Source organism: Pelobates fuscus, chromosome 2 (genome assembly GCF_036172605.1).
Source record: "Pelobates fuscus isolate aPelFus1 chromosome 2, aPelFus1.pri, whole genome shotgun sequence".
NCBI classification, from domain to species: domain Eukaryota; kingdom Metazoa; phylum Chordata; class Amphibia; order Anura; family Pelobatidae; genus Pelobates; species Pelobates fuscus.
Window position 1 is genome coordinate 418,239,490 of NC_086318.1, and position 22,515 is coordinate 418,262,004.

A 22,515-nucleotide genomic window follows, 5' to 3' on the forward strand; every position below is an offset into this window, starting at 1 on the left:
GTCTCCCCCATTTCACCCAGCAGCCCCATGTCCCCCATTTCACCCAGAAGCCCCATGTCCCCCATCTCACCCAGCAGTCCTTGACTCCCCCATTTCACCCAGCAGCCCCTGTGTCCCCCATCTCACCCAGCAGCCCGTGTCCCCCATCTCACCCAGCAGTCCCTGTCTCACCCATTTCACCCAGCAGCCTCTCTGACCCCCATTTCACCCAGCAGCTCCATGTTCCCCATATCTCACCCAGCAGCCCCTGCCCCACTCTCACCTTGCATCCTCATGTCCCCTCTCATACACTGCAGCCCTGTTTCTGCAGCCCTGTTTCCTTCTCTCACCCTGCCGCCCCATGAGCCCTCTCACACCCTTCCCTTCTTCTCACCCAGCAGCCCCATGTCCCCCCTCTCACCCAGCAGTCCCATGTCCCCACTCTCACCCAGCGGCCCCATGTCCCCTCTCATACCTGGCATCCACTGTCTCACCCAGCAGTCCATGCCCCCCTCTCACCCAGCAGCCCCATTTCCCCTCTCATACCCTGCAGCCCCTGTCCCACCCTGCAGTCCCATATGACCTCTGCCTTTCTTCTCACCAGCAGCCCCATGTCCCCCTCACACCAGCAGCCCCTTATCCCATCTCATACCCTGTATCCCCTGTCTCCCCCTCTCACCCAGCAGCCACTGCCCTTCCACCCAGCAACCACTGTCCCCACTTCTCACCCAGATGCCTTTTTCCCCTAATCCAGCAGCCATTATCCACTTCTCACCCAGCATCCCCTATCACCCAGCAGCACCATTTCCTCTCTTACCCAGCAGCCCATGTTACCTTTTGCACCCTGCAACCCCTTTCACCCTCACACCCAGCAGCCCCATGTCCCCTTCCCACACCCTGCAGCCCCATGTCCCCTTCCCACACCCTGCAGCCCCATGTCCAATTCCCACACCCTGCAGCCCCATGTCCAATTCCCACACACTGCAGCCCCATGTCTCCTTCTCACACACTGCAGCCTCATGTCCCCTTCTCACACCCTGCAGCCTCATGTCCCCTTCTCACACACTGCAGCCTCATGTCCCCTTCTCACACCCTGCAGCCTCATGTCCCCTTCTCACACCCTGCAGCCTCATGTCCCCCTTCCACACTCTAGATCTCTTATTCCGCCCTTACACAGCATCCGCTATCGTCTCCCTCTCACACACATCGCCTCTCACCCTCACGCTACACGTGGACTGCCCTGAGGAGTATTAAACAAATATGCCTATTTTGGAGAGGCATGAATGTCATTGTTAATGACACAACATGCACCCTCTTGGGCCATGCTACTCCTAGGGCTGCTTTGCCTTTAAATGCCTGGGCTGGATTTTTTTCACAGTCCAACCCTGCTTAGAACTGCAGCAATTTGTAAACTTGTATAAATATCCAATAGAGTTTTAGTTCATAGCGTCGCACATCCACCTGTTTGTCCTAAACACATTTAATGAATTCATTATAGAGACGTGCGATGCCAAATAAATGAAAGGCACTTACAGTGCAGTAAAAATGCTCTGGAACTTATTCACTAAATAGTTTGTTGTACCTAGTGGATTAACAACTTGAAAAAATTGCAAAATTAAGGCTAAATGAGCTGTATTTGGGTAAAAAAAAATATATTTGCAGAATTACAGATTTTTTTCCAACTCTGTAATATGGTCTATTTTATGTCACGTCAGTTAGGCCACTTACCACGACTTGCTATTTAGTTAATCGCCCTTTTTCAATGTATATTTTTTTTTACTGTGACTGTTAGTCTTTATACATGAATTAAAATGGGATATTATGTCTTCCAATATTTATATGTTTAATAACAGTCTGTTGCTAAGAAAATAAAAAAAAAATAAATAAAAAAAATCATTCTAGCCTCTATATCACTTGTTCCTAATGTTTTGTTTTTTTCATTAATGGTTGTTGCCTGCTTATTTCTCCCTAATTAGAATGTAATATATTTTTATATTTAACTCGATACATAAAGGATATAATAGAATACATTAAGAGTGTGTATCCTAGTTGGGAGCCCTGCACTGCCAAACTTAGCTCAACGCAGAGAGCTGGTAACCCTCAGCAAACAGTTTGAATAGCTACACTGGGTAGTGCCAATGCAGTCCTAGTATCATAACCAATACAGTGTGATGTTGTGATTATGGTGCTTGGAGCATTCCTTTAAAGAGAAACTCCAGACCTCTAAAGCACTTTTTAGCTAGCTGAAGTGCTTTACGTGTTAGGAGTGTGTTGTCTTTTTTTTTTTTTTTACAAAAAGTTCAGATTTCAATAGAAATTAGCACTTTTATAAATGAACCTGGTTACAACCCCAGGATGTGGATCAGACAACCGGTGATATAACAGGAGATATTTCTTCCCCTCTCTTCCCCACTAAAAAAATTGAATATAATCCTTACAATGGATAGGTATGCAGGAAATTTGTGAATGAATGATGTCTAAGGAGTTAATATGGGAACAACTGCACCTTGACTTCTTTACCTGTCTCCTCATTATCCTTTTATATTAAACTTTGTTACATATTCAACACTAGCATACAATTAATGCCGCACTTTAACCGTTTGCAAAGACCCCCGATGAGAACATCGACGCTGGTAGTCCGGTGGCTGGGTGGGGCAGGGAAAGGTGAGATTTATTTACCTAAACCTGTCTCTCATGGGTGCCACCATTTTCTTCAGACCAGTCTTCTTAAAGAGTACAGCATTGAGGTCTATGGAGGACCCCTTAGACCCTACATAAATACAGCTAATGTTGCTGCAGATGTCACTGGTGATGGCTCAGAGACTGACACTTCTAGACGGCAGTAGCTCCGCCCAGTGTATAAAAGTGTCAGATGCAGGAAATACTGAGACAAATGAGTCCCTAATTTGAATAAAAAAAAAAATTTCACTGACAAAAATACCAAGGGTTCTTTTGATAATTTGATAATTATATCTTCCATTTAAAAGTCCAATTTAATTTGTACTTTATTGGACAGCCTGTTATCTTTTATTTAACAGTACTCAGTAGCCAAGATAACTAGAGCTAGCCCAATGAAAATTAACCTGTATTTAACAGGCCCAAATTACATACATGACCTTAGCCTGGAGACCAACTGTTCTGTTTTAAGATGAGCAAAAGAAACCCATTATTCAACTGTTATGTAATAAGAAAAAAAGTTAATTCAGCAAAAATCCTAAAATAGGTAGTATCAAAGTAGGCACTACTGATACAGTAGCCGTGGCATTGTGGGTTATTAAATGGAACATTCTAAATATTATGTGAAACAGCGCCGATACCTAATGTTTGGTCCCAGGAGTTAATATATTGCGACTTAGACATGGGTAAAACCAATAGCAGAGCTCATTCTCTATCCTATAGCCTCATCAGCTGTCCAGGATGCATGGATCCAATATAATGATTATTAAAATGAATATTTGTAATGTATTGCATTATTATTACTTTGTAATTGCTTCTAATCACTTATTACTTCATGTAATAATGTATTGGTAATTATTATTACTGCTGGTTTATTGATGCGATTGTAAGTTTGTTCTCATAGATTGGAAGTTTGTTTGAGCAAGGTCTTCAATGCCTGTAAACACCATTAATTGTAAAGCGCTGCAGAATATGCTGTCGCTATGCTAATAATAATAATTTTTATTATTACTTTGTAATTTATTGCTGATTATCATTACTATTACTTATTGATCTCTCTGACAGTAAATAATATCTCAGGCAAACACAAAGTTATAGTTGGTCTGATATCACAGTGAGCATACTTTACCCAGGTATGCCCTTCAATAGCCCTACTTAGCCAGATATTCAGTGAGCTAGCCCTGCTCAACGAGCTATCCCTACTCAGCCTGTCAGCGAGCTAGCCCTGCTCAGCCAGACACTCGGTGAGCTAGCTCCGCTCAGCCAGACTCTCAGATAGCTAGCCCAGATGATACAGACACTCAGTGAGCTAGCCAGACTCTCAGAGAGCCAGCCCAGATGATACAGACACTCAGTGAGCTATCCCTGCTCAGCAGACACTCAGTGAGCTAGCCAGACTCTCAGAGAGCCAGCCCAGAGGATACAGACACTCGGTGAGCTATCCCTGCTCAGCAGACACTCAGTTAGCTAGCTCCGCTCAGCCAGACTCAGATAGCTAGCACAGATGATACAGACACTCAGTGAACTAGCCAGACTCTCAGATAGCTAGCCCAGATGATACAGACACTCAGTGAGCTAGCCAGACTCTCAGAGAGCCAGCCCAGATGATACAGACACTCAGTGAGCTATCCCTGCTCAGCAGACACTCAGTGAGCTAGCCAGACTCTCAGAGAGCCAGCCCAGATGATACAGACACTCAGTGAGCTATCCCTGCTCAGCAGACACTCAGTGAGCTAGCCAGACTCTCAGAGAGCCAGCCCAGAGGATACAGACACTCGGTGAGCTATCCCTGCTCAGCAGACACTCAGTGAGCTAGCTCCGCTCAGCCAGACTCAGATAGCTAGCACAGATGATACAGACACTCAGTGAACTAGCCAGACTCTCAGATAGCTAGCCCAGATGATACAGACACTCAGTGAGCTAGCCAGACTCTCAGAGAGCCAGCCCAGATGATACAGACACTCAGTGAGCTATCCCTGCTCAGCAGACACTCAGTGAGCTAGCCAGACTCTCAGAGAGCCAGCCCAGAGGATACAGACACTCGGTGAGCTATCCCTGCTCAGCAGACACTCAGTTAGCTAGCTCCGCTCAGCCAGACTCAGATAGCTAGCACAGATGATACAGACACTCAGTGAACTAGCCAGACTCTCAGATAGCTAGCCCAGATGATACAGACACTCAGTGAGCTAGCCAGACTCTCAGAGAGCCAGCCCAGATGATACAGACACTCAGTGAGCTATCCCTGCTCAGCAGACACTCAGTGAGCTAGCCAGACTCTCAGAGAGCCAGCCCAGATGATACAGACACTCAGTGAGCTATCCCTGCTCAGCAGACACTCAGTGAGCTAGCCAGACTCTCAGAGAGCCAGCCCAGAGGATACAGACACTCGGTGAGCTATCCCTGCTCAGCAGACACTCAGTGAGCTAGCTCCGCTCAGCCAGACTCAGATAGCTAGCACAGATGATACAGACACTCAGTGAACTAGCCAGACTCTCAGATAGCTAGCCCAGATGATACAGACACTCAGTGAGCTAGCCAGACTCTCAGAGAGCCAGCCCAGATGATACAGACACTCAGTGAGCTAGCTCCGCTCAGCACACACTCAGTGAGCTAGCCGCTGTCCCTGTGACAGGCTGAGAGTTGCTGGGGGGAGGGAGGAGTAAGGGACACTCCGTGCACGCGCGCGCGCGCCCTCCCTAGTCCCCCAGCCTGTCCTTGCGCAGGGAGCGCGCGTGCCCGCGGAGCGGCTGTGAGCAGGAGGCGGCGAGCTGCCAGGGCTGGAGCTGTGACCGCAGGCACGCGCAGCGCGCACACGCCCCCCTCCAGGGACGGGTGTCTCGGGCTCACTGCCGGACCGGGCAAGTCCCAATGACAAGCAGAGTGTGATATAAAGGCAGCCGGGCTGGCAGCACGGGCACACTGACTGGATACGGCAGCAGGTTAGCCGGGGTGTGGGGGGGCATTGTCACAGTGTGTCTGATACATTGCCAGCGTTCTACTCTCCATGGATACATTGTATCATCCTCAGCCTGGCCATTCATCACTGTCCTTGGATAGCAGATGGGACCTGGGGGGTGGGTGGGGGGCACTGGGGGTAAAGGTGGGTGGTGGGGGGTTACTGCTGGAGGACCATCTCATCTCTCCTCATCCTAGCAGGACCCTCCTGCATGACAACCTGTGCTGCTCACAGCTGCTCTGCTCACATTACTGCCAGGAAGCGCTTTATCCCATTAATTCACTTATTGGAAGGCTAGATCTGGCTGGACAGGGCTGGTAAGGTTGCGCTGTAGGCCCTCCTGGCATGAAAATGGTTAATTAATCTGCACCATGGCACCTATTGCTTCTGTTTATGTTTCATAAATGCAATTTACTTATAGCTGTGAATCTCATTGCCTCCTATAATCCCCCAATCCCTTCTCTTCTCTGTGCACCCCCTGCTATATGTTTACTATAACTTAGTGTCCTGCTATATGTTTATTATAAACTAGTATCCTGCTATATATTTATTATAAACTAGTGTCCTGCTATATGTTTATTACAAAGTAGTGTCCTGCTATATGTTTATTATAACCTAGTGTCCTGCTATATGTTTATTATAAACTAGTGTCCTGCTATATGTTTATTATAACCTAGAGTCGTGCTATATGTTTATTATTGCATAGCATTTTGCAATTAGTTTATTAAAACATAGTGTCCTGCTATGTTTATTATAACCTAGTGTCCTGCTATGTGTTTATTATTACTTAGCATTCTGCAATATGATTATTATAACCTAGAGTCGTGCTATATGTTTATTATTGCATAGCATTCTGCAATATGTTTATTAAAACATAGTGTCCTGCTATGTTTATTATAACCTAGTGTCCTGCTATGTGTTTATTATTACTTAGCATTCTGCAATATGATTATTATAACCTAGAGTCTTGCTATATGTTTATTATTGCATAGCATCCTGCAATATGTTTATTATAACCTAGTGTCCTGCCATATGTTTATTATTGCATATCATTCTGCTATATGTTTATTAAAACCTAGTGTCGTGCTATGCTTATTATAACCTAGTGTCCTATGTGTTCATTATTACTTAGCATTCTGCAATATGTTTATTATAACCTAGAGTCCTTCTATATGTTTATTATTGCATAGCATCCTGCTATATGTTTATTATACCCTAGTGTCCTGCTATATGTTTATTATAACCTAGTGTCTTGCTATATGTTCATTATTACTTAGCATTATGCAATATGTTTATTATTGCATAGCATCCTGCAATATGTTTATTATAATCTAGTGTCTTGCAGTATAATTATAACATAGGATCCTTTGCTTTGTTTATTGGAACCTAGGATTTGTTGGTGCCAGCAACATATTGCTAAGGCAGAACATGGGTTAATGATGGGAGTTTTTCCTGCTGGATTTTACATTGTGTTATTGACCTGACATAACTTTGTTGATATGTAATGTCAGTTCCCAGACTTGGCTGGCATAAGGTGTTCCTTGCAATAAACAGAAGGCTTTGTATACAAAATAATAGTTCTAATTCTGGGTTCATTGCTTCTATCATTAGACTACTAGTTTGCCTGTTACTGTAACTGTAGGGTCTGCAGTACTTCTCTATAATAAATGGCTCAGAAATAAATGGGTTTCCACAACATGGTTCTCTTAAGTTTACATTATGCATTAACCCAGTGACACTGTGCTACATTAAGCTATACCAGTCACACTAACCATTGTACCCTAGATATTGGACACAAATTTTGGTAAATGTAATACTGTTTTACTATGTACATTATACTGATAGATATATTAATTAGTTTAGTTTAGGGTTAGTGTACATGTGACAAGGTAATGTGGAGTTTAATGTTTAGAGTTAGTGTAATGGTTAATGTTTCGTGTTTTTTAGTAGTGTAGGGATTAATGTGTATTGCTAGTGTAGTGTCTAAGGATGAAATGGGCATTAATGTGCAGTGTGTTAGACTAATGTAAGGTTAATGTGTAGTATGGTGTGTTACACTAATGTAGGGGTTAGTGTGTAGTGTTACACTAATGTAGGGGTTAATGTGTAATGTAGTGTGTTACACTAATGCATGTGATTAGTGTGTTACACTAATAGGGGTTAATGTGTAATGTAGTGTGTTACACTAATGTAGGGGTTAGTGTGTAACATAGTATGTTGCAGTAATGTAGGGGTTAATGTGTAATGTAGTGTGTTACACTAATGCAGTGGTCAATGTGTAGAGTAGTGTTACACTAATGTAGGGGTTAGTGTGTAACATAGTGTGTTACACTGGTAGGGGTTAATGTGTTATGTAGTGTGTTACACTAATGCAGGGATTAATGTGTAATGTAGTATGCTAAATTAATGCAAGGGTCAATGTGTAGAATAGTGTGTTTACACTAATGCGGGTCAATGTCTAGAGTAGTGTGTTACACGAATGTAGGGGTTTGTGTGTAGTGTAGTGTTACACTAATGTAGGGGTTAATGTGTAACGTAGTGTGTTACACTAGTAGGGGTTAATGTGTAATGTAGTGTGTTACACTAATGCAGGGATTAATGTGTAATGTAGTGTGTTACATTAATGCAGGGGTCAATGTGTAGAATAGTGTGTTACACTAATGTGGGGGTTAACGTGTAATGTAGTGTGTTTGATTAATGTAGGGGTTAATATGTAAAGTAGTGTGTTGCACTAATAGAGGTAGGGTTTAATGTGCAGTGTGTTAAACTAATGTAGGGATTAACGTGTAATGTAATGTGTTAGACTAATAGGGGTTAATGTCTAGAGTAGTGTGTTACACTAATGTAGGGATTAACGTGTAATGTAATGTGTTTGACTAATAAGGGTTGATGTGTAGTATATTAGGGTAATGTAGGGGTTAATGTGTAGTGTGTTATACTAACATAGGGGTTAATGTGTAGTGTAGTGTAATAGGGTAATGTAGGGGTCAATGTGTAGAGTAGTGTTAGACTAATGTAGGGGTTAATTTGTAAAGTAGTGTGTTGCACTAATAGAGGTAGGGTTTAATGTGCAGTGTGTTAAACTAATGTAGGGATTAACGTGTAATGTAATGTGTTAGACTAATAGGGGTTAATGTGTAGTGTAGTGTAATAGGGTAATGTAGGGGTCAATGTGTAGAGTAGTGTTAGACTAATGCAGGTGTTAATGTGTAGTGTTTAAATACCGCACTTGAACCTCTATTTTACACTTAGAGTAAGAATATCACTAGAACATATTATTTCTGTACTGCCTGAGAGTAGTGGGAGTCACAGTCCTGGGCAGCCGCTATTTTAGCTGCTGTCATTAAGTGAATGTAGTTGCCACTTGTTTGTGTCGCTCCCAACAATCTCGTTCTCATCAGCATGTGAATGCCCCATTCTGCCTGAGATTAGGGCCCCCAGACTGCATGGAGGTGGTCTGGTCATTATTACCTGTGCGTTACGGAGAATAATTGCACAGGTGATGTCACTGTCCATGTGTGTCTTTTAAATAATATACACATAATATAATATATTGAGTAAGCTGTGTGTTCTTTACATTTTTCTCATCGCTAATCATCAATGAAAATGTTAAGAATGTGAGAATCTGTCGATAGGACATGTAAATCACATTGCTTCCCTAGAGATAGGACATATTACATGTTATATGGAAATAACACCAATGCTTAATGCTTAGTGGTTGCTGTTGATGCTGGGCTATCCCTTAGTAATTACTAGTATTGCCTGGGAATGACTAGCAGATGACTCATTGCATTTAATATTTCACATAGCACCTGCTAAGTGTCTTTCTTGTGTTTTGATTGTCATTTTGTTATTTTACAGAACATTCACTTAAAGTCTATTGGGGGGAAAACGAAAGCCCCGGGCCAATTTCTACTAGTAAAAGTCAATATGAAAATGTTAAACTGAGTTTAAAAATTACAGTGAGATAGACGTATTCTAATCTATTACTGTTAGTAGCACAATATAAGTCTTATAGTAATGGTTACATAATGACATAATAATCATCATAAAAATACAATTAAATATTCAAAAACAAGCAATCAGTACATTTTTCTATTAAGAATAACTTATCAATACATATTTCGCCGTTAGTGTTGTTCCTCTAACAATGCTACCAGTACATTTATGTGAAATCATAAATTCATAACAGCAGGTTACACATTTTGTGGTTTATTCGCTAAACTGTTCTGAACGTAAAACCAATTTGTAAAATTTAAGTCAAAATAGACTAGCTGAGATTAGAATGTCATTTTTTTTTTCTTTCAAATCAGCTGTCATTAAAAAAAAAAATAAAAAAAAAATTACTGTAAACATGTGCGTTGGGTTCATGGTTTATTTAAGCACTAGGCGATTTTTTTAATGAGACCCACACTGTTGTGCCTAGCATGATAGTTTCCAATTTAATCTGCTAATTTCATTGATACATTGTACCAGCAAATGCATGGATTTGTTGACGTACTAAATTTAAATTACTCATCTGACATCCATTCAACCTAACTGCGAGAATGATCAGACAGGGTGCTAAGTGGGGTATAGTCACGCACAGAATTTCTGTACTACCTCTTGCTGCCAGGCTAAATCTGTACCGTGTATATATATTATTATTCTTATTTTAAAATTCTCAAAAAATGTTATGTTTGTTGGCTATATAGCTAGCAGATTGCATAGATAAAATAATTTGAAGGTTAACGCAAGGCTCTGATATTTTTACATAGCAGTGTACCTTTAAATCCTCGCCGGCAGATATTTATTTAAGTCACAGTAAAATCGATGTCCCTCTAGCTCTCTACAGTTATTTCACCAATCCTAGGTGTTTCCTGGTGATAATACCTTATTCTTTATTCACTACGTGTTGTGTTATGTTGGTAAATTTAGGCCAGAACAGTCCAGCTTTAATTTTTATTTTTTTTGTTGATAATCTGAACTGGAGATTATATTTTCAATTTAGCTGTTGCCATGTTAATTTCGAAAGCTGGTTTTTACTCACCACAACTCACAGTTAAGCAAATGACCCCCTTGGTGTTTACTGAATTTAAAACCTTATCAAGTAATTTCCGTACAATTTTTCTCTTGTTTTGAACATCAAACAGAAATAAAATGATTTGCTATGTACTGTGGACATACTCATTGACGCACTGCAGTAGTTATGGTACCAGGAGTGCCCTGGCATCCCCATGTAAGTAGTCAAAATGCTAGCTAATGGCTTGACCTCTGACCTAGTGTCTGCCAGGCATGGAGAGTGGGAAGATTCTCCTAGGAGCCTGTGTTAGCTTTCCTGAGCTAACCCCTGCCATGCAGGTCCAATTAATTGATTACGAGCAACAGCTGACCGCCTTCAGCTAATGAGCTAAGCCCTGTATTGTGAAGCTTAGCTCAGGGAGTAAGCTTTCAGCCGGAGATTGAGTTAGGGAGCGGTGCCTGGAGGACCCCAGCAAAAAAGCTAGCCCCATAGCCACTACAGATCATTGTAATGATGGTTCTTGGAGTGTTCCTTTTAAGCAGCATGCTTTAAATTGAAATTCTGACACAGGAACTGATGATAGGTTTCCAATAAACATAATTTTTACAGCAGTTTGTCACTTTGATATCCATTTATGCTTATTTGTTTATTATTAATGTTTCGATGCTTTGCAAGTCCTGTTTGCATTGCACAGATTAACAGCAACTTTTGAAATGTATATTGAGTGTGTACATATATAGTGTGTGTGTGTCTTTTTTTAAATATTAAATTCAGTAAAATTAGTTGATCTTTAGTTAAAGCGGAACATTTGGGGAATTTAATGAATTTGCAAAGTCCCCCGATGGTAACATCACCGCTTGTAGTCCGTTGGTCGGGAGGGGGGAGTAGCATGTAAAGATGAGATTAATTTACATGAACTGTCCCTCGTGGGCGGGGCCATCTTGATCCGGCGGCTCCTCTTCAGAGCCGACGTCACTGCTGTGCTCTCGAGCATGCCCTGGGATCCTCCATAGACACAGACAGCTCCCTGATGCCGTCACTGAAGACTCTTAGACTTCGCCCTGAGCCTAAGAAAGTCAGGCTGAGGAGAAATATAAAGACAATGTAGTCCATACTTTGTCTCTGTATATATCCTGACTTCACTCTTCGGTGAAATTCCAACACAGTCAAAATCCGTTTTTCAAAAAGATTCTGTATGAAATACCTATTTTTCCTGAGGGGATGACTGTGTCACTTTAAGCTTTAAATGAGAGTGAAATTCTTACAAAATTCATTAAATTAGCTAAATTGGAGAATTTCTCCAGACCAGTTATTTTAAGTTCAGTTTGGCAATTCGGTTTATAGTTTACCACAATTTGGAATTTAGTAAAAAAACAAACCCTGAAAGTTTATTTTCCAGAAGGTTTGTATAGTATTGTACGTAGACATTTTACAGTTCACTGCACGAAAATAGAGCGAACGTCCATAGTGACATCTTTGTAATGTATCAGCGAGCTCGTTCTCTAGAAAGAGCTTGTTTTCAAACTGCATCACAACAAACCCTCATAATAAAAGGTAGCTTTAACTTCAGAAGATTTCATTATCTCTAGGAAACTACTGTTATTACAAATGTCATTCCAGGGAAATACTGAAAAATATCTATTGCGTTGCTTCCCCTGCCCCCTCCCATTTTAAAATACCAAGGTTATATAATTCTGAATTTCTGGCTACACTGAATAAATGGAATTATTATCCACAATTTTTTTCCTGTAATAGTTGTGATTCAAAACAATTTGTTGTACGCCTTCGTGACAATATGATAGTTCATTTTGGTGTTAAAAATGTAAATTTACGTCAACCTGCTGTTGTTTCAATAGATACCATTCAGAGATTATTTACTGGGAGTGCTCAATGTTCTTTATTTATTAAATATATGTTGACATAAATTGGTTTACAGATACCTAAATATATATAGACACAGATGCGATTCTTCTCTAAACTTTCCCTGAAAGAAATATTTCCCAACCTTTAAAAAAATAAAAAATAAAAAAAAAGAATATATATATATATATATATATATATATATATATATATATATATATATATATTAAATCAAGTCTAGTGTAGCCAATTGGTATCCATGATTTTTAGGTATCTGTAAAATAGGTATAAAAAAAATAAATAAAAATAATTTGTATGCACTTCCAAAAAACTCATGGCCATAAACAATTGTAAAACCTTTTGTACGGCCAAAATGGTGGATTGAAATATGTAGGTACTTATTTGCGGACTTCCTCCTCGTGTAAAATGGCTGTCCTCGTGGTTGGGTATACAATCTTGTTTTCAGAATTCCACGAGTGACATCATAGTGCTCCTGGTAGACATTGTGATGTTCTGCTTTTGGAATTGTTGGGGAAACAGCTGCGTGTACACATCGCAGTGGGCTGAGTCACAGTGTTATCTCTACGTCTGTGACGCAGACTGGCTTAATTACTAAAATCATATACAATGTAAATGTAAATCATGTATATATATATATTTTTTTTTCTTGAATTCCCAACCTTAAGAAAGTATTAGATAAAAAAAAATATATATATATATATATTTATTTTATTTTTTTGCCAGTGGTTTGGCTTGTATGATTGATTGAAAACATATAACCACCACCTACCAATTGCCTCCATGTTATAACACAATTATCCGAGGTGGCCGAATGGTAGATCCCCAGCCTTGTTATTCACGTGGGCCTTGTAGTAAAAAAAAAAATGTTTAAATGGTGTTTGAGTTCCACTGTAACTGGTGATCTTCCTTTTGGCCTCCCTGGTCTTAAAGAGACACAGGCACTTTTTAATTTTTAATAAATATTGAATCAATAGAACCATATACTATATTAAGTTTCAATCATCTAAGACAAGGCAGGGACCGAAATCACCTAATCTTAATGAAGTGTTTTGGGGACTCAGATGTTGCTCCTGCCGTCTTGAAGATGTAAGCAGCTCCACTGGGAAATGGAACAGTTTATATTTTTGCAGTTTCCATGCCTACTAGTCTATCAGACAGACCGCAAGGGCTTTCATCTAAAATAGATTCAATCGTTGAATCTATTTTATGTCCGGTGTGACTATAAAAGTACATTGATACTGGACGCTGGATGTAAGTCACAGAGAAGCATCAGATTGGCGTATTTATTGCTGCACAAGCGCCTTAAGGAGATTTGTAATCGTGATTTTATACTATTTTTCTTTAAAAAAAAAAAAAAGGGAGAGCAACAATGGGACATGGTTAAGGAAGACAGAGGACTTAAAACATATCATTTTAAATAGTGTTCCTTTAAAAAACACTGATGTAAGCATATATATATATATCAGTTTGGGTGGTCTTTGCTAAAAGTGCAAAGACCGCAGAAGTGACAGTGTTACTTTAAACGATATTATCCGTCAGTGTCTAATTTCTCTGTATCCTGTATATTTATGGTTTTATCTGTTTAATATATAGCAGTACCTCCAGCCGCATACCATACAATATCTTCTTTATACTGTTCATAGGTTTGAATAGATATTGTACCTTTAATCATAATAATATAAATAGGAAGTGGGTCCATCAGAACTTCGGTCAGGAGTATAATCTAATTTTTACTGATTTATTAATGCAAAAAATAGGTTTCAGTTGTGTTTTTTAAACTTACATTGCTTTTTCCTGGTAACATAGTCTGTTTTGAGATGTTTAGTTCTGATCCTTTTTTCTAAAAAAAAAAAAAAAAAAAAAAAAAAAACCACAGCACTTGAGTTTGACTTGAATTACTTGAAAACATACTTGACATGTGGTTGCACTGCTCCCATTTGCTTTAATTACAAAGATCTTTTTGTCTTTACGTTTGAATTGAAGTGATAGAGAGGTTACTCAGAGTATTAACAGAGAATCTGATTCTGTCCGTTAAATTGTTACACATCAGTTGGTACTGTTTCCAAACATTAGATATATTTTAGTGTTTGAATGAACTTACCTTTTTTTGTCATTTTATGTTACTGTAATAGTACACGCACTTTAGTTTAAAGGAACACTCTTGACACCATAGCAGCTTCATCTTAATTTATTTATGTATTACTGGTATTTAGAAAGCGCCAACAGATTCTGCAGCGCTGTACAATTATTGGAGAACATACAATATACACAGACAAATACAAAAGGTAGAGAGGGCCCTGCTCGTAAGCTGATATCTAGCCATTTAAGCTCTTTCATTGAAAGTGCTTAGCTAGATAGCCAGTTGAAGTTGTTATGCTGCCTGAAAGTCCAGGATGTCATCTTACCTTAAGGGGTTTACCTGTTTATAAACATTTTAAACCTAATTTTTGGGAAACCATTTAACCGTCTAACTCCAAAGTTGTGTAGACCGTGCCATCAGTTTTGCCCCTACTCTTTTAGTCAAGTCGTTGGTTTGTATCGGATGCCATTGCTGAGAGGATCGGCTATTTGAGGAAGATACCATAACCAGGAATACCACGCACTCTAGCATTGTCAGTTAGTTGTTATGGTGCCCGAAGTGTTAATTCATCTCACTGGGCATACCAGGTACATCTGTAGTTTGCAAGTTGTATATCCATGACAATGCCCATCAAGAAAGAATGAATTCCCACTCCTTGAAATCAGGGTCAGATTAACATAGGGGCTCATAGAGCTGAAGCTCCAGGCCCATGCCCATAGAATAGGGCCATTGATTGAAAAAAAAAAAAAAAAAAACAGTTTTTTGTTTTTTTTTACTACTCTTCATATGCTTTTGCTCTGTGCAGAGGGAATTAAGTATGGAGACTCAGGAGGGGAACAAAACTTGTGTGAATTGTTGGACTATAAATTAGGTAAGATAAAGCTGACTTTGCACACTGTGCATATGCTCTTGCTGCTTTGGTCTCTCTAACAGTGTGACATGTCTACTTTGTTCTACACTCAATATACCCACCATTTTCTCTTTCCCAGACTGCATACCATGAGCCTCTGCCCAGGGCCTAGGCAGTGGTTAGGGTGCTAGTTCCCACTGGGCGCCCCCGGCAGCTGTATGTATGTGTGCATCAGTGAACTTGTCTGTAGTAAACTTGTCTGTGTTTCAGTGAGCTTAGGCGTGTAGTAAGCTTGTGTTTTTGTGTCCATGAGTTTGTTTCTGTGCATAAGTAAGATTGTCTGTAGTGAGTTTTAGAACCTGTGTGTTTCAATGAGTTTGTGCATGTGTCAGAAAGCTGGTGTGTATGTGTTTGTGCCAGCAAGCTTGTGCGTTAGTGAGCTTGTGTGTTTGTGTCGGTATGTTAGATGTTATGGGTGGGACATTGTGATGCCACACCAAGATGGAGCATACCGAGCCATGGTTTAGGTGATGTCACACCATGGGTGGTACATATTGGGCGCAAAATCTTTTGCCTACGGAAAGTAAATAGTCTTGCATCAGCTCTACTTCTACCCCTTATAAGAAGGAAAGGAAAGAAGTGAACAAGTGATTGCTGAGGGGCATCCGGGAATTGTTCCCAGAAAGCGTAAAACGAGCACATCATTTAGATGCATTGAAGCCATTTTTGTGAAGCTCTTGCAGTGCAGTCAAAGCACTGAAGTGCTGGAAGTGTGACATCATGAAATAAGTGTAATAGGTTTTCACTGGATACCTATTTAATTGAAAATTGCCTCCTCCGTTTTAATGTTTCAAAAAACTTTAGCTAGTAATTTTTATGATTCATTAAAAAATAACGTCTTCTCCCAGTGTGAGCTACCATCCTTCTCAACCCATTCGTTGTTTTAAAAAATAAAAATGCGACATGGCATGCCTTGGATCTAGAATTGGGTGTGCTTTCTACCGATACCCCTAACATGTGATACAGAAAGGGTACACAGAATATAGTCTGGATTAGTGGCACCCCATCAGTTGGATTCACCAAAAGGTAACTAAACAGGAAGGAGATTAATTGATGTGCTGTAGAGGAAGTAGAATATTGTTGTTGTTTTGTTCTTGTTTTTTGAAGTATGATATATTGGTATTAAAATGTTTTACTCTAAGCATCACAGCCACTACAGACAGCTGTAGTAGCTATGATGGCAGAAGTACCCTGTCCCATTCACCAGTAATGGAGTAAACTGGTTTGCAAAGAGGAAGGGTTAAATTTAATATGCAAAGTCCAGGCACCACGATGATGTCAAAACACTGAAGGGGAAATGGTACTTGGATTAACCCTTGGAAATAATAAGGAACCAGAGCCAATTTTGCTAAAGTTGACTTTATGCAGGAAAAAAAAAGAGTCTTCCTTTAAACCATGATGTTTATATAAGAAATGGTGTGAAGCAGGTGTTCTGAGGCGTCGGCAAACCCAAATAAAGATACAGCTGTCTTGACTGTACTCTGCAGACACGCATATCCATATAAGTAAATAATTAAAGGATTTGAAAAACATCTCAAGCTGCATAGTACAGTGAGGCTAGTGACCCCAATTAAAAAATATGGAGATTATTTTCCCCTTCCCCCTCCCCAACCCATCCAGCATGTGTTCCTCATGCTGCTGTTTGACAGTGAATTGTTAAATCTGCGCATATAAACAGGCTTATATAACATTTTATTTATTTATTTATTTATTTCTACTATAAGATTGCATTTTGTGTAGTTAAAGTAAATTAAACAGTTAAGTGAAATCCTTTTGTATGTAAATACATTACTGTATAATGCACTTGTGTGAATGTCTTTTTGACTGCTGTCTATCAGAGACTACTATTCAAGAATTGATCCTTACAAAGCGAGTATTTTTACATTTATAATAATAATATAAGTGTACATAGTTACATAGCTGAAAAGAGACTTGCGTCCATCAAGTTCAGCCTTCCTCACATATGTTTTTTGCTGTTGATCCAAAAGAAGGCAAAAAAAAACCAGTTTGAAGCACTTCCAATTTTGCAACAAGCTAGGAAAAAAATTCCTTCTTGACCCCAGAATGGCAGTCAGATGTCTCCTTAGGTCAAGCAGCTATTACCCTACATTGAAAGATTATATACTTGAATATTCTGTTTTTGCAAGTATGCATCTAGTAGCTGTTTGAACATCTGTATGGACTCTGATAAAACCACTTCTTCAGGCAGAGAATTCCACATCCTGATTGTTCTTACAGTAAAAAAAACCTTTCCTTTGCCTTAGACGAAATCTTCTTTCTTCTAGTCTAAACGCATGACCTCGTGTCCTATGTAAAGTTAATTGTTCTGTTTTAAGAAAATTGAGAGTACAAAAAAAATGTATTTAAAAATAAATCTCTCTCTCTCTCTCTCTCTCTCTCTAAATCCAAATGACAAAAATCCAGCTAAAATAGACGGACTCCGACCACAGCTGAACTAGGGAATTTCACATTAATTTTACTATTCAGATAAATTTCACTAAAATTGTGAAAAAAATTTGTATTACCGTATTTATCGGCGTATAACACGCACCGGCGTATAACACGCACCGGCGTATAACACGCACCTCATTTTTAGAAAGAAATTCCAGGAAATTTCCCCCCCTCCCATAGTATTCCCCCCCCCCCCTCATCCCATAGTATTCCCCCCTCATCCCATAGTATTCCCCCCTCATCCCATAGTGTTCCCCCCTCATCCCATAGTGTTCCCCCCTCATCCCATAGTATTCTCCCCCCTCCCATAGTATTCCCCCCCTCCCATAGTATTCTCCCCCCCTCCCATAGTATTCTCCCCCCTCTCCCCTCCCATAGTATTCTTCCCCCTCCCATAGTAATCTCCCCCCTCCCCTCCTATAGTAATCTCCCCCCTTCCCTCTTATAGTATTCTCCCCCCTCCCCTCCCATAGTATTCTCCCCCCTCCCCTCCCATAGTATTCTCCCCCCTCCCCTCCCATAGTATTCTCCCCCCCCTCCCCTCCCATAGTATTCTTCCCCCTCCCCTCCCATAGTAATCTCCCCCCTTCCCTCCCATAGTAATCTCCCCCCTTCCCTCCTATAGTATTCTCCCCCCCTCCCCTCCCATAGTATTCTCCCCCCTCCCCTCCCATAGTATTCTCCCCCCCTCCCCTCCCATAGCATTCTCCCCCCCTCCCCTCCCATAGTATTCTCCCCCCTCCCCTCCCATAGTATTCTCCCCCCTCCCCTCCCATAGTATTCTCCCCCCTCCCCTCCCATAGCATTCTCCCCCCCTCCCCTCCCATAGTATTCTCCCCCCCTCCCCTCCCATAGTATTCCCCTCCCTCCCCTCCCATAGTATTCCCCTCCCTCCCCTCCCATAGTATTTCCCCTCCCTCCCCTCCCATAGTATTTCCCCCCCCTCCCCTCCCATAGTATTTCCCCCCCCTCCCATAGTATTCCCCCCCTCCCATAGTATTTACCCCCTCCCCTCCCATAGTGTATTTTCCCCCCTCCCCTCCCATAGTGTACTTTCCTCCCCCTCCCCTCCCATAGTGTACTTTCCTCCCCCTCCCCTCCCCTCGTGTACTTTCCTCCCCTCCCATAATTACTTACCTGTCCTGAAGCGTGGGCCGGCTTCACAGTGCGCACCGCGGTACAGGAACTTTAATTTAAGGTTCCGGTTTCCGGCGGGACTGAAAGGAAGTGTGCACACTTCCTTTCAGTCCCACCGGAAACTGGAACCTGAAATTAAAGTTCCTGTACCGCGGTGCGCGCTGTGAAGCCGGCCCACGCTTCAGGACAGGTAAGTAATTATGGGATATCGGCGTATAACACGCACCCACGATTTTTCCCCTATTTTCAGGGGAAAAAAGTGCGTGTTATACGCCGATAAATACGGTAATTTTGATCCTTTACTGGTTGCTTCTGAACAAACTAAAATATCCAGTGTCTAAATATGCCTCAGAATGCCTTAATTGTGGGCTTTGATAATTCTCCAAATTCCTATACTTTTTTGTAATTGCCCCATTTAGGATGTAGAGAATGGAAGGACAGTTTGTTTTTTGGACCCAAAATATACCCTATTGCTCTTTACTGCCTCCTAAAATCTGCATTGTAGCAAATTAACATTTTAATTTATAAAATACATCTAGAAAAAGATCTCACAGTTTAGGTATGGTCACAGCCTGCCTCTTTAAGCCTAAATTTTGTAATTTGGATTTTAATTTGCTACAATTCATAATTTTGTGAATAGCAGTTTTGTATCTTTGAAAATTAGAAAAGGTGTTGAAAAGTTCATTTTTATTAATAAGATGTTCTTAATGACTTTCTCATTTTACAGTTTTATTCACCAAAGTGAGGATTGTCAGAAGTTTAAAATTAATTTAAAATTTAAAAGCGCAGCTATTTTGCCCTAAAATTTGGAATTATCTTGGAATTAAAATTCCTGACAATTCTCCCTTTAGTAAATAACCCTACGGATAGTTAATACAATGTTAAACACAAATCTGCACACCAGTCAAGCCATAAGACTTGCTTTTCCCACAGAAATCACCGATCTGCAGTGATGTTACTACCGCAAAGGATTCTGGGTGGGCATATGCAAATTAGTTCAAGAAAGAATCACATTTTTGCCTCATTCCATTTTAAACATGGATTCCTTTGAGTCTGTGTTTATTGTATACAACAGCTTTGAAACACAACCTAGGATAAGATTACAAAGCTAGTGAACCACTCATGGACAATAATGCAAATCATCAGCATGAGGTTGGTTACTGGTTTTCTTTAGAGGCTGGATGGTGCTTGGGAAGCAAAATCCAAATAGGTTATGGTGCGGAAAATATTTGATTGAAAACCCCTTTCACCTGAAGTCTGTGGATAGTTAATACAATGTTAAACAGAAATCTGCACACTAGTCAAGCCATAAGACTTGCTTTTCCCACAGAAATCACAAATCTGCAGTGATGTTACTACCGCAAAGGATTCTGGGTGGGCATATGCAAATTAGTTTAACAAAGAATCACTTTTTTGCCTCATTCCATTTTAAACATGGATTCCTTTGAGTCTGTGTCTGCTGTATACAACAGCTTTGAAACACAACTCGGGAAGAGGAGCGAAGCCAGTGAACCACTCATTGACAGCTGTTTCATTGTCCATGCAAATAATCAGCATGAGGTTGTTTACTGGTTTGCTGTTGAGGCTTTGGTAGTAAATAATCCTGGTAGGCAGCGATGAGTAGGTCAGCATGCCAGCAAAAATTTCCAAGAAAAGTCCTGCCATTCACTCCCCCCTAGCCACCCTTTAATAAGTGTTCCTGTTTGGATATTTGAGATGAGAAGAGGAAAATTAACACAAAGTAGTTAGACAGCTAAAATATCATGGTCATTTATTGAGTGCACTGCCGAAAGTTGACATGTGAGGGCAAGGTTCACGTGATTCATAGTGTTCAGATAAGGGAGCTTAGAACTGCTAAGTATTTTTTCAACTTTCAAGTTTTGGCCTAAATGTTGCAAATTAATTTTATCTCATTCGATATCTCGATGGCACATTAAGAAGCGTTCAGCTCCGGCCGAGAATGTTCCTTTAAGCTTTAAATCAAACAAATTTACCAGATATGGGTGTGGTTTCTGATCCTTATGTGTAGTGTTTAATTGTGTCGTTCAGAGGGTGGTTTCCCGTGTGTGCTCCTAGCAGCCAGCTTTAGTGATAACATTATTAATAAGTGATGTATAAACTGGGAAATTCATTGAAGTCACTCACAACCCTGATTATACATTACTTTAGAAGAAGTTCTACAGAGAAGAGTTCATAGTTTGTTTTATTGTTATAAAGTATTCACAAAATGAGCAAGATTGTGCCATTTAGAACCTATCCGCCCCGCTTCCCCACCTCGATTTTATACATAGCATTGTGTGCAAATTAATATAAAGACAATAAAATACAGTAAAAGGTTATTAGGATAACTGGTGGTAAGACAACTGCCAATCATTGTAGATATATGTCTCTTTAATATACTTTTGTGCATTAGTTATAAATCCAGGTGAATGAGCTAGGGCCTACCGTCAGCCTTAATGCCTACATACATCCCTCTATTTGACTTGTTTCTGATAAATACCTTCATATTAGGACAGATTACATTACACATTGCAGGAATGAAACCTCCTCCTCTTTAGTATATGCATATAGTAAGCTTGGGCTCGCCATCCACAAATGATCTCATAATGCAAACATCCTGTTCGCACAGGCACCTTCCTTAACAAACAATACATGTAGTAATCTGATTTTAAATAAAATTAAAACAAACGCAAGGAGAAATAATGTATCTTCAAATAAGTTAAACCGTATGACTGCACCTGTGAACAGCAATAAATCTTTCTGACATACTCATACAGACTGTGTTGGATTCTTACTGAAATTCCAACCCAGTCAAAAGATTTACTAAGACAAACAGGGGATTGTTTTATTTTAGGTATATTCCCTATGCCAGACAAAATTTGAAAACGTCAGGTTTTGTTATGTCCCCAGCCCTCACTAGTGATGGCTGTAGGGAAAAATGCATTATCTTGTGGGATCCTCCAGAGACCTCAGCATCGTACTCTTGCACATGCGAAAAAGTACAACACTGGCGTGAGCTCCTGCCAGATGAAGAGTTAGGAATAGGCGAGGACAGACCAAATGAAGATGGTGGAAGCCATAAGGCACAGGTTCAGGTAAGTCAAATCACCTTTCCCTGCACTTTGTGGCCACCACACTGCAAGCGGAGCAGTCACCACCAAGGGAATTTGCAAAATATGCAGAGACGCCATAAGGTGACAGAGCCGCTGACACAGCTCAGGTGTACGTCCTGCTGAAGCTATATGTATCGATTTAGACCAGGGCTGTCCAACCTGCAGCCCCCTAGATGTTGCTGAACTACAACTCCCATGATTCCCTGGCTATCTGTTTCATTGAAAGACTCATGGGAGTTGTAGTTCAGCAACACCTGGGGGGGGGGGCACAGGTTGGACAGGCCTGATTTAGACCATCGAGCCATTTGTTGCAGAGAAACTTGCTTGGGA

The 22,515-nt window shown here is 40.6% G+C and overlaps 1 protein-coding gene across 6 annotated transcripts in view; it reads left to right on the forward strand.

Annotated features, from left to right (window-relative positions):
• PLCB4 (phospholipase C beta 4) overlaps positions 1-22,515 on the forward strand; it is a 319,240-nt gene that overhangs the window by 51,821 nt on the left and 244,904 nt on the right. For 4 of the 6 annotated variants that reach the window (XM_063444007.1, XM_063444012.1, XM_063444013.1 and 1 more), the window contains exon 1: positions 5,391-5,594. The exons of 1 other annotated variant lie outside the window; for it this stretch is intronic. The gene's annotated coding sequence lies outside the window, so the exon portion shown is untranslated. Of the gene's footprint in view, positions 1-5,390; positions 5,595-5,872; positions 5,929-22,515 lie in introns of those variants that run through there. One more of the 6 variants, XM_063444009.1, reaches the window with a different exon arrangement.